The sequence below is a fragment of the Odocoileus virginianus genome, chromosome 27, assembly GCF_023699985.2.
Source record: "Odocoileus virginianus isolate 20LAN1187 ecotype Illinois chromosome 27, Ovbor_1.2, whole genome shotgun sequence".
Taxonomy (NCBI): domain Eukaryota; kingdom Metazoa; phylum Chordata; class Mammalia; order Artiodactyla; family Cervidae; genus Odocoileus; species Odocoileus virginianus.
In genome coordinates, this window is record NC_069700.1 from 9,036,317 (window position 1) to 9,052,603 (window position 16,287).

At 46.6% G+C, this 16,287-nt stretch overlaps 1 long non-coding RNA gene across 1 annotated transcript in view; it reads right to left on the minus strand.

Moving 5' to 3' along the window:
* Positions 1–2,756: 2,756 nt before the first annotated feature.
* Positions 2,757–16,287, minus strand: part of LOC139031395 (uncharacterized) — a 101,505-nt gene continuing 87,974 nt past the window's right edge. Inside the window, exon 3 of the long non-coding RNA XR_011483840.1 lies at positions 2,757–13,362. This is a non-coding gene — a long non-coding RNA (uncharacterized lncRNA). The remainder of the gene's footprint in view (positions 13,363–16,287) is intronic.

Here is a 16,287-nt window from a genome sequence, read left to right on the forward strand (position 1 = left end):
TCTCTACTGCAGTCACACTGTCTTAAACACACACACACACACACACACACTTGCGTGCTAATGGGTCACCCAGGCTGTAGTTGTTTTTTCACCCAGGTTGCCATTGCCTTTGCTTCCCTGAAGCTCAAATGTCACATTCCCGGCTGTTAGGAATTATCCCACATCTGGACCCTATAGCATTTCTTTGTGCCTCATAGGACTTTCAAATCTGAAATACTCTGATGTGTGTCTCTGTCTTAAATGTCTCCTTAGACTATAAACTCCTTGAAAGAAAGGATTTTGCCTTATTTATATTTTGCCACAACATCTGGCAAGAACAGGTACTTAGCAAAGAGCAGATTTTTAACAAATTATTGTTGAATAAATTAATAATAATAGTTAGAAAGATAGCAAAAGAGATTCTTGACAGTAAAAGAATGACCATAGGTATGAATGCTGAGCGAGGTGAGAGGGATGACGATGTATATTTAAAACAGAGCTCCCCAGACGACTTCTGTAAAGGGCCAAATAATAAATATTTCAGCCTTTGTGGGTCATACAGTCTGTCTCAATTATTCAGCTCTGCCATCAAAGCAGCCACAGGCAATGTGTCAATGAATGGGTGTTGTTTGTTCCAATGAACTTTATTTATGGACCCTGAATTTTGAACTTGATATAATTTTCAAGTGTCACAAAATACTATCCTTTAAAAAAATTTTTCTCCAGCCATTTAAATCTTTAAAGGCTATCATTAGCCTTCAGGCAGTATAAAAGCAGGGTGGGTGGATCTGGCTCTTGGGCCACAGTTTGTTGACCTTGATTTAGAACAATAATTAAAACATTGCAATTAAAGAAGACTCACATCAAGGTTTTTATGTTGGTCAAAAGGATAATGATTGAGTAAATTATAGTACAATCACTTATGAAATTCTTTGCAGCCAATTAAAAGAATAAAGACTATGTAGCAACATGGAAAATGCTATGATAAATTACAAGTTGAATAAGGCAAACTCAGAAATTATGTCTGATTATAACTGTGTTGAATGAATCAATCTTGAATAAGCTATCTGCAAATTATGTATGCACAAGGATTGAAAGGGAAAATGAAGGATGTTTGGTTTGTATGAAGCTGGGACTATGGGTAATTTGTTTTGCCCTACATTTGAGTATCAAGCTTTCTTCCAATTCTCAGGTTCTGTGATATCATTAGCATGGACATTTAGCTCACATTAGTTCATCAAGCAAGTTCTCTTTGCAGACAAAGAAGGAAGAGGACATAATTTAGAGTGGTTTGAGGTCAGGAGAGGTTTCAACAGCATTCCAGTTAATCACCGCTTCATTACAAAGAGCCCCACCCTTAGTGGCCTAAAACAATGACTGCTTATTGTGCTCACGGATCCTGTGGGTCAGAAACTCAGTGAGGACACAGTAGCAATGGCATGTCTCTACCCCTGATGTCCGTAGTCTGTGGCTTCAGCTGGAAAGACCAGAATGGCTGCAGGTGACTTGGATGTCTGGGGGCTGGAGGATCCACATCTGAGTGGTCCCTTTACTCCCCACCTGGACCAGAGGGAGGACCGACTCCAAGGATGCTGAGCTAGTCTTCTGAGGCTGCTGTTTAAAGTTCCACTAATAGAATGGTTTTGACAATAGAAACGTATTGTCTCACAGTCCTGGAGGCTGGAAGTCTAAGGTCAGGGTGTCGGCAGGGCTGGTTCCTTCCGAAGTTACGAGGCAGAATCTGTTTCATGCCTCTCTCCTCATTTCTGGTAGTTCCCTGGCATCTTTGGCACTCCTTGGTGCATCACAGTGATCTCTGCATTCACATTTGCATGGAGTTCTCTCACACACCTGTCTTTGTGTCCAAAGTCCCTCTGTTTATATGAACATGGGGCGTATTGGATTAGGCTCCACCCTACTGACTTCATTTTAACTGAATCATTCACAAAGACTCTATTTCCAAGCAAGGCCACACTCACCAGTACTGTTAGAATTGCAACATCCTTTGAAGTATGCAGTTCAACCCATTATAGCTGAGCTCAGTAGGGACTGTTCACAGCACCTACACATGGCCTGACCACAAGGCCTGGAGCTGAGTTCTGAGAAGGAGTACCCCCAAGCAGAGGTAGAAGGTGCATAGCCTTTTATGAACTGACTTTGGAAGCCATATTTTATTGGAAGGTACAGTCAAAGCTTTCCTAGATTCAAGAGGAGGGCTGAGAGTTCGCCTCCAGATGAGAGGAGCAGCAAGGAATCTGAAGACATTTTTAAAACCCACTACTAGGAATGGTTTTTAATCTAGGATTTAGGGACCCAGTGGGAATCCTCAGATGGCTTCCAAAGGGTCTGAAAAACCACAGAAGCTATGCAACGTATTGCATGAGCTCAGTTGCATTTTTTCTGAGGCATGGGTCCACAGCGCACGCTCTGTGCTCGAGAGGGTGTATGACCTACAAAACGATCAGGAAGTACAGGAATATTGGGTCCATCTGCTGCTTCTAAACAGAAAAGGACACTCCTCCCTTTCTCTAACTCAGAGAAAATGTTTTCTCTCTGGCTCGGCAGCAGAGCCAACCTTTCTCCTTCCCCCAGGCAGCTTCTGCCATCTGCCAAATGGCATTGTTCTGCGACCCTGGTGTCCTTGAAGTGGCTCGGCGGCCTTAGAGGGGGGGCCCCTTTGATCCGAGAACGCTGGGGCTCCTCAGTACACGCGGGTGGACTGAGGAGCTGCCCGTGGGCGCCACCCCGTGCCCCAGCTGGGGGCTCTGCAGCACGAGAGACCCAGTGCGGGGAAGGCGGGGGGCTCGGGCCGCAGCACTGGCCCCTCCTGTCGTCCTCACCGTGATCAGGCCTCTGCGCCCTTTGTGTCCCTGCCTGTCTCCTCCGCTAGCTAACAAACTCCTCTGGGAACTCATGCTTCTCGTTTCTCTATCAGAAAATGTTTAAGACCATGTTTTGCATATGATAATACTCAAAATGGTTGGCAGTTTAAAAACATCAAAGCTGAGCTTTGGAAAGTTAAGACCAGGCCCCCAAGGACTCTGGAAGGCAGGGCTTCTCTGCCTCACGGGCTCCCCATGCTCAGGAAAGTCTCACTTCGGGAAGGACACCAGCTGCAAAGAGGAGGTAAGGAGATGGGAGAGGGGGCTGTGGGGAGTGAAACGTAGAGCTGGTCTGGGTCCTAATCCTGGTTCTGGGACTGACAACCCGAGGGCCCTGGAGAGGCATTTCTAGGCGGCATGGTGGAACTGCAGGGTGACCCTTGCCTCTCCACGTGTCGGCTGAGAGAGAGGCAGCTGGTGTACTGGGCCGTGTCCAGTCCCTAAAGCCAGACTCCCTGGGTTTGCGTCCTGGCTCCTCCTCTGTTGCCTTTGACTTTGGGCAGTCGTGAGCTTGGTGAAGCTCCGTTGCCTTGTCTGTAAAACACCTGCTTTCTGAGCTTACCGGCCTCCCCGGCGTGGCCTCCACGAGATAAGCACTGTACCAAGTATGTCACACGTATTCACTCCTTTCCCCCAGCACAGCCCAAAGGACCAGGTGCTGTTTCACCCATTTATCAGTGGTGCAACTGAAGCACAGAGTAGGTAATCCACCCACCATCACACCTTGCCAAGGGGCACAGCTGGCATTTGAACCGGGCAGTCAGGCTCGCTGGGCCTGTTCCCACAATTGCTCTGTTACCACACGTCGTCCTGATGAGCCTAAGCTGCTTAGCATGTAAATGCTCAAGAAATGTTTGTGGTTCATGCTGATCATTCCGAATTTCAGTCTCATCTTTTAAGTTGGGAGTGATGGCACCTAGTTCATCGGAGACAACAGAGATAAAATATTACACTGTGTGCCGGAGGCTGGGGTACCTGGCTTGTCATCTCTGGTGTCGGCTGCATGGTAATTGGATGGGCTCCTGACCCCAAGGACACAGACTCAGGGACTTTCTAGCTTGCATAGAGCTTTGATCAAGACAGATGCTGAAAAATAGTTTACTCCACTCTCCAAGAACTAAAGAATTCCCAACTGTCTTGTAGAGGCTGTTTTAGAAGAAGGTGTGAAAGAAAGGATACTAAGTGTTGGGGCAGAAATCACAATCAATTCCACCCCCGGTTTCAGTCTCAACTCCAGAAAGAAACTCCCTCCATATGAACTTCCCAGCAACCTGCTTCATGCTAGTTTCACTGAATCTGTGTATGGATGTCACCGCCTTTGTTCACGCATGACAGCTGTTGCCCTGTTCTCACTTTGCATGTTCAGGTCAATACTTTCTGTCTTTGCCTGCTGGCTGTCCACAGACTGGGGACCTTGTCTATTTACTATCAATGGTGCAATGCCAAGTAGCAGGCTCAAAATGGTTCTTGGCTGATTTAGCAGCTTGGATCCTGCTGGAGTTAAGAGGCTAGTCTTGGTTATTTATCGTCTTGATTTCTTCTCTCTCTGCCCCTGTCTGGGGTGAGGCAGCAATTCTGGGTAATTGTGTCTGCTCTGCAGACCAGCCTTTTCTTTCATGTGGGCTGTCCCAGGGTCTAGACGGGGACGTAGGATAGGTAGTGGCATGACTGAAAGCATTCAGAGGCCCCTCTGTCACTGAACATAGCCACAAACTCCAACTGGGACTTCAGCAGGAGAAAGCTCTCATTTTGATCTCCATCCATCTGATGCTATGTAGTTCTCAACTGATTCTGAATTGGGGTACCGAAGAGAGGGGTGTTATTGACTAATCCACTTAAAAGCCCCAACAGAATGCATGGGAAATGGGTCTGTGGTCTGGTTGGAGAGAGAAGGCTTCTTTTCAGACAGGAGGTGGTTTCCCAGGGCCCCTGCCAGAGGAAAAGGGAGGAGTGAATTGATAAGCAGGGGAAACGGGGGAATCGAGGGTGTTGGGGGTAGGGAATGCTGGTAGGGCTCTGGCACAAGACCACCCACGTTTGGATCTGAGCTCTGACCTTTCCGGCTGTGCAGCTGTGAGCAGATGAGTTTTTCTTCCTACTCAGTTCTCTCATCTGTAAAACAGGACAGATCAGAGCCCCCTCCCTCACAGGTGGGAGGCTTACACAAATTAATTCATAGAAAGCACTAGAAAGCACTGTGAGCAGCTTAGACACTGAGACTTCTAGGGAGCCCGGGTAGATGTGAGCTATTATTCTCTAGAAAAACAATTCAGAGAAATGGAGAAAACGAGGTTGCTATCAGACACAGATGTAAATTCTCTTCCTCTAGATGAACGTGGGTAAAACTCAGCAGCATTTAAGAATCTGGCCTGACACTGCTTAGACGCCCAGTAATGACTCAAGGCCTGAGGAGGGTGAGGACAAAGGGAAGGACAGGGACCTGCAGGAGGGAGCCTGAAAGATAAGACTGAAGATCTCATTCCAGCCGTTCAGGGAAACAGCTCAGCTTCCGCATGTGGCATTCCTCAGCTTCTGTTCCGGCTCTCACCTCTTCCTGGAGTGACATCCAACCCAAAGCCCGAGATGCAACATTGAGAAGCGACAGGCAGTGATCCCACCTAGGAGACTGATGAAAACACAATTTCCAGAGTGGAGGGCATCTCAGGACCGCCCCCTCACTCTGCTGCCCCTCCAGCGTCCTGTGGGGTCTGCATGTGTGTGCTTCCTGTCTTGGTACTGTGTTGGTATTGTTTTGATGGATGTAAAAATAAGACCACCTTGAATAAAGTTGCTGTTTTCTTCTGAAGTCTGTTTGCGGCCTGTTCATTCCTCCAGAGACACGCTGAGCCTGATTCCAAGAATAACTTTGGAAAGTTAATAAAAGACTTCCCAAAAAACACTGGCAGAGAGAAACTGCCGCAATAGCACACAACTGTATGGGACCGGTAGAATCCTGGCTCGAAGTGAAATCTTGGGTCGTGAGACAAAGATTCCAGAGGAAAACCACTCTGGGAGGAGAGTGTTTTACAGAGGAAGCACTAAATAAATTCTCACTCACGCAGTGCAAGTTTTGACCTGGAAGTCTGTGTTTATAGGGGATCAGGGCCCATAGGAAGGCCCTGTAGGTTTCCATTAGGCTGCAAGAAAGTGGATGTTAAATGAGAAGAAAGGGATGGGAGAGAGAAGAGAGGCCAAGTGGAATGAAAACAACCAAACAAAAAGAGTAAGAAGAGAAGGATAGAAGAGAATGAGTGATAGAGCATGAGAAAATAGAGTGGCAAGAAGGAATATTTGATCCTCCACCTTCCTCAAACTTTTTTTAAATCACAGTAGATGCATCTTTAAGAGGCAACTTTTTCTTGAGAGACTGATTTCAAACAGCAAGGATACTCAGGTTGCTAACACAGCTAACTGACTAACACATTATATTGTTCAACACTGTGCTTCTCTTATTGAGTTACTGCTTATGACCAGGCAGAAAGAAACCTTGTTAATTACCCCATGAGGATGGGATTGTGTGCCTGGAGGAAGAGCAACATCTTTTGCCGTAGAGAAAATAATATGCCCTGTGTGCTGGGCACTGTGCAAAGTTCTGGGGATGCAGATGGCCGTGAGTGAGACCCAGCACTTGCCTTCATGGTGATTACCAGCTGGAGCAGATGACACATGTTAAATGAGTCACTGCAGTTTTTAAAGAGCAAAGTCTCCTGTTCATGTGTATATTTTACTAAGATTTCTCTGGCTATGTTGTGGAGAATGCGTTAGAAAAAGGCAGAGTTGGATGCAGAGAGACTGGTTAGGGAGTTAGGAAGCTGTTACAGTAGGTCAGGTGACAGATGATGGAGGCCTGGGAGAGACAGTAGTAAGTGGAGCTAAAAGATATTTGGGGTAGAATGGAATATATTGGGTATGGATCAGAGGACAGTGGGGCAGGGGTATTACTGCCAGTTTCAGGCTTGACCAGGGAGTAAATTTACAGAAATATGGGACCTCAGGAGAGCAGCAGTCTGTTGGGAAACAAGGAACTCTTTGTCGTGAGGGACACGGTGGATTGAATCAGGTGACCTCTATTCTACACTCTTTATAGTGGCCCAGCCTGTACTCCAGAGTCTAGACAGCCAAAAGCTCCATGGTTCAGGTCCATCAATTGGTTACACCCACTCGTGAGTTGTGAATCCAGAGCAGAGGCTGCAAAACCCAAAGCATCTATCTGGCTAATGCGAATTCAGCAGCTGTAAGAGCCTCTGAAGCAAGTGATTTTGGCCACAGCTGCCTGACAGATGCAGCAGAAGTAAGCTCGTATTTGGGACAGCAGGCTTCTAACTCCTCAGCTTCTTGCTGCAGCAAAGATAGCACTTCTCCTAGAGGGTTAAATCTGCAGTATTATTCTGGTGTCATTCCCGGACACCTCTCCTGGAGGATCTCCTGGAGCCTTTGCTAGTCTTTCCAACAATTTTAAAGCATGCAATTTCCTGTAGAAACCCCTTTCTGCTTAAAATGTGTGGAATGCTTCTGCTAGCAGCAACTAAAATTTAACAGATACAGAAGCAGTGAGCATGTAGAACCTGCAAGTTATGTAGGTGTAAATACATGGATAACACGCAGATACATGGGTCTGGGGGCTTCCGTGTGGCTCAGACAGTAAAGAACCTGCCTGCAATGCAGGAGACATGGGTTCCATCCCTGGGCTGGGAAGATTCCCTGGAGTAGAGAATGACTACCCACTCCAGTACTCTTGCCTGGAGAATTCCATGGACAGAGAAGCCTGGAGGCCTACAGTCCACGGGGTCACAAAAAAGTTGGACATGACTGATCAACTAAGCATGCACACGTGGACATAAGTCTGGAGTTTAGGAGAGAAAACTAGTCTGGTAATTGTGTGTTGTTGGCATACAGATTGTAATGGGTGAGATCACCTGGAGAAGTATTGCCAAGAAAGGATTTGAAAGATGAGAAGAAAGGAGGGTCTAGGACAGAACCTTTGGAAATACCAGTTTTAAAGAGATGGTTAGAAATGTAAGTTGGTCATGGGAGGGAGATGTCCAAAAGGCAGGAAGACCAGGAGGTGTTAGTATCTCAGAAGCCAGGGGTGGAAAGTGGATCTACAGAATGGCAGATGCTGGAGGTCAGGCAAGGTGAGGGCTGGGATGTCTACTGAATCTGGTTCTTGGTAACCTTGGCAACAATTTGATTACAGTGTTGGGAATAGGGTTCAAATTAAAAGGACTTGGGGATGTGGGGCAGAGAAGGAAATTGATAGTTGGAATAGGCAATCTTTTAAAAGAGGGTTGATGGGCTGACTTTCCCTAGGGGTGATGTGGGATCAAGGGAGGGAGTTTTTTTTTTTAATCTTTAGTCAAACTAAGTCACCTTTCCATGATGAAGCATCAATGAGTTTTGTGAAATTGTGACTCATATTTCATCTAAGCAATGGGTCTTTCATGTTGGAGAAAGAAGCACATGTTTGATGGTGATGAGATGAAGTTAGGACAGAATTAGTGAAGAATAAAGAAGAGAATGCCTTCGAACTGTGGTACTGGAGAAGACTCCTGAAAGCCCCTTGGGCAGCAAGGAAACCAAACCAGTCAATCATAAGGGAGATCAACCCTGAACACTCATTGGAAGGACTGATGCTGAAGTTGAAGCTCCAGTATTTTGGACATCTGATGTGAACAGACGACTCATTAGAAAAGTCCCTGAAGCCGGGAAAGATTGAGGGCAGAGAAGAAGAGGGCATCAGAGGATGAGATACCTGGATGGCATTACCGATGCAATGGACATGAACTTGGGCAAACTCTGGGAGATGGTGAGGGACAGGGAGGCCTGGCATGCTGCAGTCCATGGGGCTGCAAAGATTCAGATACGATCGGGTGACTCAACAACAACAACAACAAAAGAAGAGGAGGGGCTTCCCAGGTGGTGCTAGTGATAAAGAACCCGCCTGCCAATGCAGGAGACAGAAGAGGCTCAGGTTCAATCCCTGGGCCGGGAAGATACCCTGGAGGAGGGCTTGGCAACCCATCCCAGTATTCTTGCCTGGATAACCCCTGTGGACAGAAGGGCCTGGCAGGCTACAGTCCATAGGGTTGCCAAGAGTCGGACACAACTGAATGCAACTTGGCATACATGCACACATACACAAAGAAGAGAAGATACACATGTACTTTAATAGCTGTGCAAATATAGGAGTGGGTAGGCTTCCCAGGAGGCACTAGTGGTAAAGAACCTGACTGCCAATGCAGGAGACACAAGAGGCACAGGTTCAATCCCTAGGTCGGGAAGAACCCCTGGAGGAGGGCATCTTGCCTGGAGAATCCCATGGACAGAGGAGCCTGGTGGGCCACAGTCCAAAGGGTCGCAAAGAGTCGGACACGACATAGTGACTTAGCACGCATGCACACCATCCTGATGCTGGGATGGTTTTAAGCAGAGAAAGGGGTGCAGATGGGGGGAGGGCCTCAGACAGGAAAGAAGGAACAGAGGGAGGAGGTACATCAGGAATTAGCTCTTGTGAGCAGGAAGCCCAGGACTTGCGTTGATGGCATTTACTCCCTTTGTGCAATAATAGACAACGTTCTCTTTGGGGGGATTTATGGGGTGCTGAGGACTGGAGATTTCTAGAGAGTCAATAAGGCCTTAATGGTCATCCTGTAGAATGAAAGAGCAAGCTCACTAGCTTTCCATCACTGTCAGGAGACTGCTTGGGTTTAATAACAAGGAGCTGATGAATCAATCCATCTAAGCAAGATCGGTTCTAAATACAGTCCTTCTATTCATGATACAGACAGAATCAGGGGGAAGCGAGGGGAGAGTCACCCAGCAGACAGGGTCAGACGCTCTGCTAAATGGGTTGTTGGGTAGGGGAGCAGGAATGTGGGTGGATCACAGCTGGAGCAGGATGGATTTCACCGGAGTGAAATCTCACCCTGGAGTTACGTCTTGTCTGCCAGGAGAAGAAAGCCGCTTGCTTTTCTTGGTGAACAAAGGCTGAGCTTGCATGAACATCTCTGGAGAGAAATGTGTTTGTACATTAGGCTGGTAATTAAAGGCTTCTAATAAACCAAGTCTCATTACTCAGCTTAAGGAGCTGCCTAGAGAGCATCTGACATGGTGTCAAGTGTCGGCTCGGCACAGTGCTGAGCTGGAGGTGGCCCGGCCCTGGGGGAGGGCATGGGCTGCGAGCTCGCCTGCTACGGCACCCCACACCAGGTTGCACTGATCGGGAACAAGGAGATCCTTACATTGCTCAGGCTTCCTTGTTCTCTTTTTCAAATATTGAAACAGGCTGTAAAGCACAGGGCCGTGTCAGCTGCCTGATTCAGTGAACATTACAATGGTCAATTGTTGAGACCTCAATTGTTGTTGGGAACCCCATGCAGGTTACACTCTCTCAGCTGTGAGGAAGGCTGCTGCCAGCCATTTTTCACTAGCTGGCAGGAGAGTCTTGTTAGCATCAAAGTTCAGATAAGGTAACACCATCAGTTCCTTCTCCACAAAATAGAGCCTGTGGTTCGCACTTCACAAATGTTTGTGTAATTAAATACTTTCACTGGGGCACAGGGATAATAATACCTTGGTTCTGAAAAATACTTTCTAGTTTGCAAAGCACTTTTCACTCCTATTATCTAATTCCCTCTTTGCTGTCGAGTGTTATTTCTTATCTAGAGTAGAGATGGTATTAATATTATCCTCCACCACCACCACAATAGCTGCTAGCTTTTCTGGACAGTTTTCTAAGTACCAGGCACTGTTTTACATGCATTACAAGCTGCATGGTCAGTGGCAATAGGGAAGCCAAAGAAGGAAAAAAGACTGACTTTGTTGTTCATAGATGACATTTTAGATGTTAGCCAGGGGACCCGAGGGTGGCATGCATTTTCACACAGTTCCTTGCTAGGAAAAACCTTGCTTCCTACAACTAATTTCAATATTCCTCATCATTATTTCCATAGCTTTGAAGATGGTCCATGACATAGGTCCTTCTCCATATTATTCTGAACGAGTCAACTCACTCTAATGAATAAGAAGAACTAACACTTACGGGACACATCTCTGTGCTGGGCTCTGATGTAAGCAGTTTCCAGGCATCCTTTTATCTCATCCTCATAAGTACCCCATGGGGTGGGTAGAATGACTAGCCTTGTTTTCAGATTAGACAACCGAGGCATCAAGAGGTTACCTGTCACGCCCTAGGTCACTCAGAGAGCGGCAGGCCGGGAAACTGAAACTGGGTGATCTGGCTGCAGCACCCACACTCTTGGTCCCCACACTGACCACACGGTTGATGGACCAGTGTGTTCCTTTCAGTCAAGCTTGGCCCCAACTTGAGGAACAGGGCTTGCTGAGCCAAGACGAAACTTATTTGCCCTTAGCAGAGGTCAGGTGACTGCCTGAGGAAGCTACTTCTCAGTCTTCAATGTCCAAGTCCATTGCTGTTCTTGCTGGATCATGTTGTCACACGTCTCAGACAAACTGGAACACCAAAATGCATTCATTGCAAGAGGCAGGGGGCAAGAGGTTTTTGGTTTTGTTTTAAATTAGGCTTTTGCAATTTGGATGGCCACCAATTAAAACTTTTTTTTTTTTTTTCCACTTTCCTCCAAAGAAATGCATATTTCTCTGATCTAGAAAGGAAGAAACCACAAGAAGTTGTAATCTGCTCGGCCCTCCTGCCCTACCTGTCAGCCAGCTGTCCTTTTATGTGAGTGTCCTGACTCCTGGGGGCAAGGCCCTCTTTTCCACGCTCTACTCCACCACGTGCCTATAGCCCCACCTGCTTGAGCTTCCTGGGGAGCTGGTTTGGGGTGTGGGTGGACCCAGAATTGAGGTCAGGCACCTGCTCCTAGGCCTTCACCGGGGGGCCCTCCTTACTACCCGGATCATTCATCAGCAAGGGCAGGGCCCCTTTTATTCGGGACAATGGAATGAGACGCACCATCACACGTGCAGTGCATACAACGGGGTGAGTGTTTTCCCTTTACCAGCAGAGCATGAGACAGTTCTCACACTGAAAATGTTGCTCAGCCCGAGAACTCCTGGCTGGCACCCCTGGACATGGAATTAGTTGCTTGTAAAAGCACAACATTCCTGAAATCACCCCTGAAAGAGCATCACTCACCATCTTATGGGCTACATCTTTCATCTTGCCTGCCTGCCTCTCTTTAGCTTTATATGTTCTTTGTTATTCATTTTTTTTTAGTCGCAGCTTCTCACCAGTTTTAAAACGTGCCTAGAAGTGGAAAAAGGCTTTGCCTTATAAGAGACTGTCAGCATCACCAAAGGTGACCTTCACTGTCCCTGCAAACAGAACTGAAACAGCGGGCCACAGTCACTTCTCAGAGCTTTTCAGGGCTTAGTAAGTTAGGCCACAGTAACCCCTTGGTGCCATACTCCACAAATGCTAAGCATTTTCAGATGATCATACATGATGTGGTTGCTAAAGACACAGCTTCTCTAATGTCACAATTTTTTAAACAGTCCTGAGAAAATGACCCTGAAATCACAGGTACTGAGAAGAAGTCCATTTCTCCTCCACTTTGTAAACCTCCCAGTGTGTACACACACACACACACACACACACACACACACACGCATACGTGTGCTAAGCCGCTTCAGTCGTGTCTGACTCTTTGCGATCTCATGAACTGCAGCACGCCAGGCTTCCCTGTCCATCACTATCTCCCTGAGTTTGCTCAAACTCGTGTCCATTGAGCCAGTGATGCCATCCAACCATCTCATCCTCTATTACCCCCTTAAATCCAGATGCCCAGGCCCATCCCCAGACCACTTAAGTCAGAATCTCAGGGACTTGGGAAGTAGGCAGTACTTTCTGAAAGCCCCCTCAAGTGATTGTAATGTGAAGCCAGAGGTAAGAATCACTGCTTTGATTCTCAAAGTGTGGGCCCCAAACCAACTGCATTAGCATCACTGGAGAACTTAATTAGAAATGCAGATTCCCAGGCCCCACCGTGAGCCTACTGAATCAGAAACTGTGAAGATGGGTCCCAGCAATCAGTTTTAATGAGCCTTCTAGGTGTCCATCCTATAGGAAATCAGTCCTGAATATTCACTGGAAGGACTGATGCTGAAGCTGAAACTCCAATACTTTGGCCACCTGATGTGAAAAAAGAGCTCACTTATTTGAAAAGACCCTGATGCTGGGAAAGGTTGAAGGCAGGAGGAGAAAGGGATGACAGAGGATGAGATGGTTGGATGGCATCACTGACTCAATGGACATGAGTTTGAGTAAACTCCGAGAGTTGGTGAAGGACAGTGAGGTCTGGTGTGCTGCAGTCCATGGGGTCGCAAAGCATCAGACACAACTGAACTGAACTGAACTAGGTGATTCTCTGCATGGTACAGTTTGAGAACCAGTTTAGATGATAAGGTAGTATTTTTGCAAAATCCACTGAGATACTTAAGCTGTTAACTGTTGCCTCTAATTTCCTTGTCTGCAGCAAAACCCAATTCCCTCTTTCTGATGATTCTCATCTTCGCTCATCTGGAATGAAAAAACACAAAAGATACACCTGAGGCCCGACTGTTATTTCTGGATTGGAACTAACAAAGCAAAATAATCTTACACATGGAGACAAATTCTTTGTTCTCCTATAATTAAGGCATCTGTTTTAGTATTGTTTTATAAGGAGCAGGTTTCTAGTCTTTACTTATTGTTTATCTATCAAGCTTGGTGCAGCCAGCAAAAATTATGCCCCAAACAGGTTCAATTAGAGAGATATGTGGTTGGAGTTCCCTAGGGAAATCTATGATATTGTAGGAAGATGTGTTTGTGGTGCAGTGCAGAGAGCTTAAAATCACTCTGAGAGAGCCCAGTTGAGGCAGCCACCAGAGGAGGGAGTAGAGGGAAGGAGGAGAGAAGGGGGCGATCAGTAGTAATTTGACTCAAGAGTTATGAAAGCAAAGATGACTTGTTCTCCAATCTTGAGAGTTACTGAAATTTCAGGATCTGAGACCTTCTGCCTCAAGAGTTAATGAAGGGCACAAATGAGTGATTTTGAATTGGGGAAGTTCAAAGACCTTCTCTTACTCCTGACTCATCCACTCTCATTTATAGAACTAAACCATAGAATCAGCATTTATAAGTTCCTACAGTTTGGATATCCAGAATGTTATGTTTTTCTTTGCAGTAAAAATCAAAGACTACTAGGTGATGAGCTGATACTTACCCAGACAATTATATCTATTACGTATGAGAAAAGTGAAAGTGTTAGTCACTCAGTGGTGTCCGACTCTCTGTGACCTCATGGACCACAGCCCACCAGGCTCCTCCGTCCCTGGGACTCTCCAGGCAAGAGCACTGGGGTGGGTTGCTGTGCCCTCCTCCAGGGGACCTTCCCGACCCAGGGATCGAACCCAGGTCTCTTATATTCTACTGCATTGGTAGGCAGGTTCTTTACCACTAGCACCACCTGGGAAGCCCATCTATTATGTATTTTAAGGCTCAAAACAACACTTATGTGAATATCGTTGGCTCATTTTTCCAAATTAGAAAACTGAGAGAGACCCTAAGCAAGTAACCTCGTCATTAAATGATAGAGCCAAGATTCTAATCCAGGTCTGTCCAACCCTAAGACCTTTGTTTGCTTCCTTGGTCCCGAAGGATATTAATTGGAGCCTAGAGCTGTGCCCCCAGCTGACAGGTCTTCATTCAACTGCAAACAAAAAGATGAGCCCAGAGCTTCACTCTTACAGGTGGACATTATTGAGGGCAACTCTGTACAGTGTTTCTATACATCTTGTGACCTTTTCTATCCCAGAAGGATGCTGGCTTAGCAAAGATCTCTTTAGCCTGGTTCTATTTCTCCATCACACCCTGACCTTACAAGCCTCCCGCTCTCCCAGGAGCAGAGTTCAGTCACCGGAGCTGGCAGGGCTGTGATTACACCAGCCTCACCCTCCTCTCAGCTCCATCCTTTTCAGATCCTCTTGGGGCCCGGGGGAACCCATGAGCACCAGACTCTTGCTCAACCAGTGGGACTGGGCTGGACAGTTAAGTAAGATTTCCCACGTGAGCTCATTGCTGCTGGCTCAATATGGATCTTGATTGTTTTTCTTAGGAAAAATCCTTGGAGGCAAAGGCAAAGACAAAGGGGAGGAGGGTGAGCACGCTAAAGGAAGAAGAGGGGTGAGGCAGTGGGGATACAGTTACCCTGGACTTTTTCATCGTGACTCCTCCAACTCAACAGCCAGGAAGTTCCCTCCCCATCACCCACAGGGTGAGAAAGTCTGGGCCCTTCTGAAATCTAGGAATGGGGTATGTGTGTAGGGGGGTGTGTGGCTAGCTGTTTGCAAACTAATCTGCTAAAATTTCTAAGGATTAGAAGAGTTGTTAGAATTAAGGAAAGTCTATTACAGCACTTCACATGCATTAATGCACATATTTACTAATCACCTGGGATCTTGTTAAAATGTAGACTCTGGTTCAGTCCCTTTTGTTGGGTTCAGACCCAACATTTTGCATTTCTAGCAAGCTTCCAGGGGACGTGGCACTGCTGGTCCATGAACCACACTATTAGTTGCAAGGGTGTATCATATCTGAATAAGCTATGATTGCTGAAGCCACTGTGAGGGCCATGGCCATTATTATGGACTAAATGTTTGTGTCCCCCTCACCAAATTCATACATCTAACTGCAGATGTGGCTGCAGATGGGGCCACTAGGGAAGTAACTAAGATGAAATGAATAAATGAATCATTCTTCTGTATACCTGAAACTAACACAATATTATAAATCAACTCTACTCCAATATAAAATGAAAATTAAAAAAAAAAAAAGATGAAATGAATCATAAGGGGCCCTGATCCAATAGGATTGGTTTCCTTTTGTGAAGAGATTAGTGTTCTCCCCCTCTCTCTTTCTTCCTCTTCTCTTCTCTCTCCCTCCCATGTCCTCCCCTGCCCGGCACTCAACTCCAGAGGAAAGGCCATGTGAGAACACGACATTGACAAATGAGTAAGAGCACTCTCACCAGAAACTGACCATGCCAGGGCCCTGACCTTGAACTCTCCGCCTCTAGAGCTGTGAGGAAATAAATGTGTATTGTCTCAGCCCCTCAGTCTGTAGTATGTTGTTACAGTGATTGGAGTGGATGAATACAGCCGCTATGGTGTCTGCTCCAGACATTCAGGAGTTCAGGAGAACCAGATACTCTTGTGCCCTAGGATTTGCTATGTTTAGTTGCTCAGTCGTGTCTGACTCTTTGTGACCCCATGGACTGTAGCCCGCCAGGCTCCTCTGTCCTTGGGGATTCTCCAGGCAAGAATACTGGAGTTGGTTGCCATGCCCTCCTCCAGGGGGATCTTCCCAACCCAGGGATCAAACCCAGGTTTCTTGCATTGCAGGCATATTTTTTACCGTCTGAGCCACCAGGAAAGCTCTAGGAATTCACAAGGGACAATCTCTAAA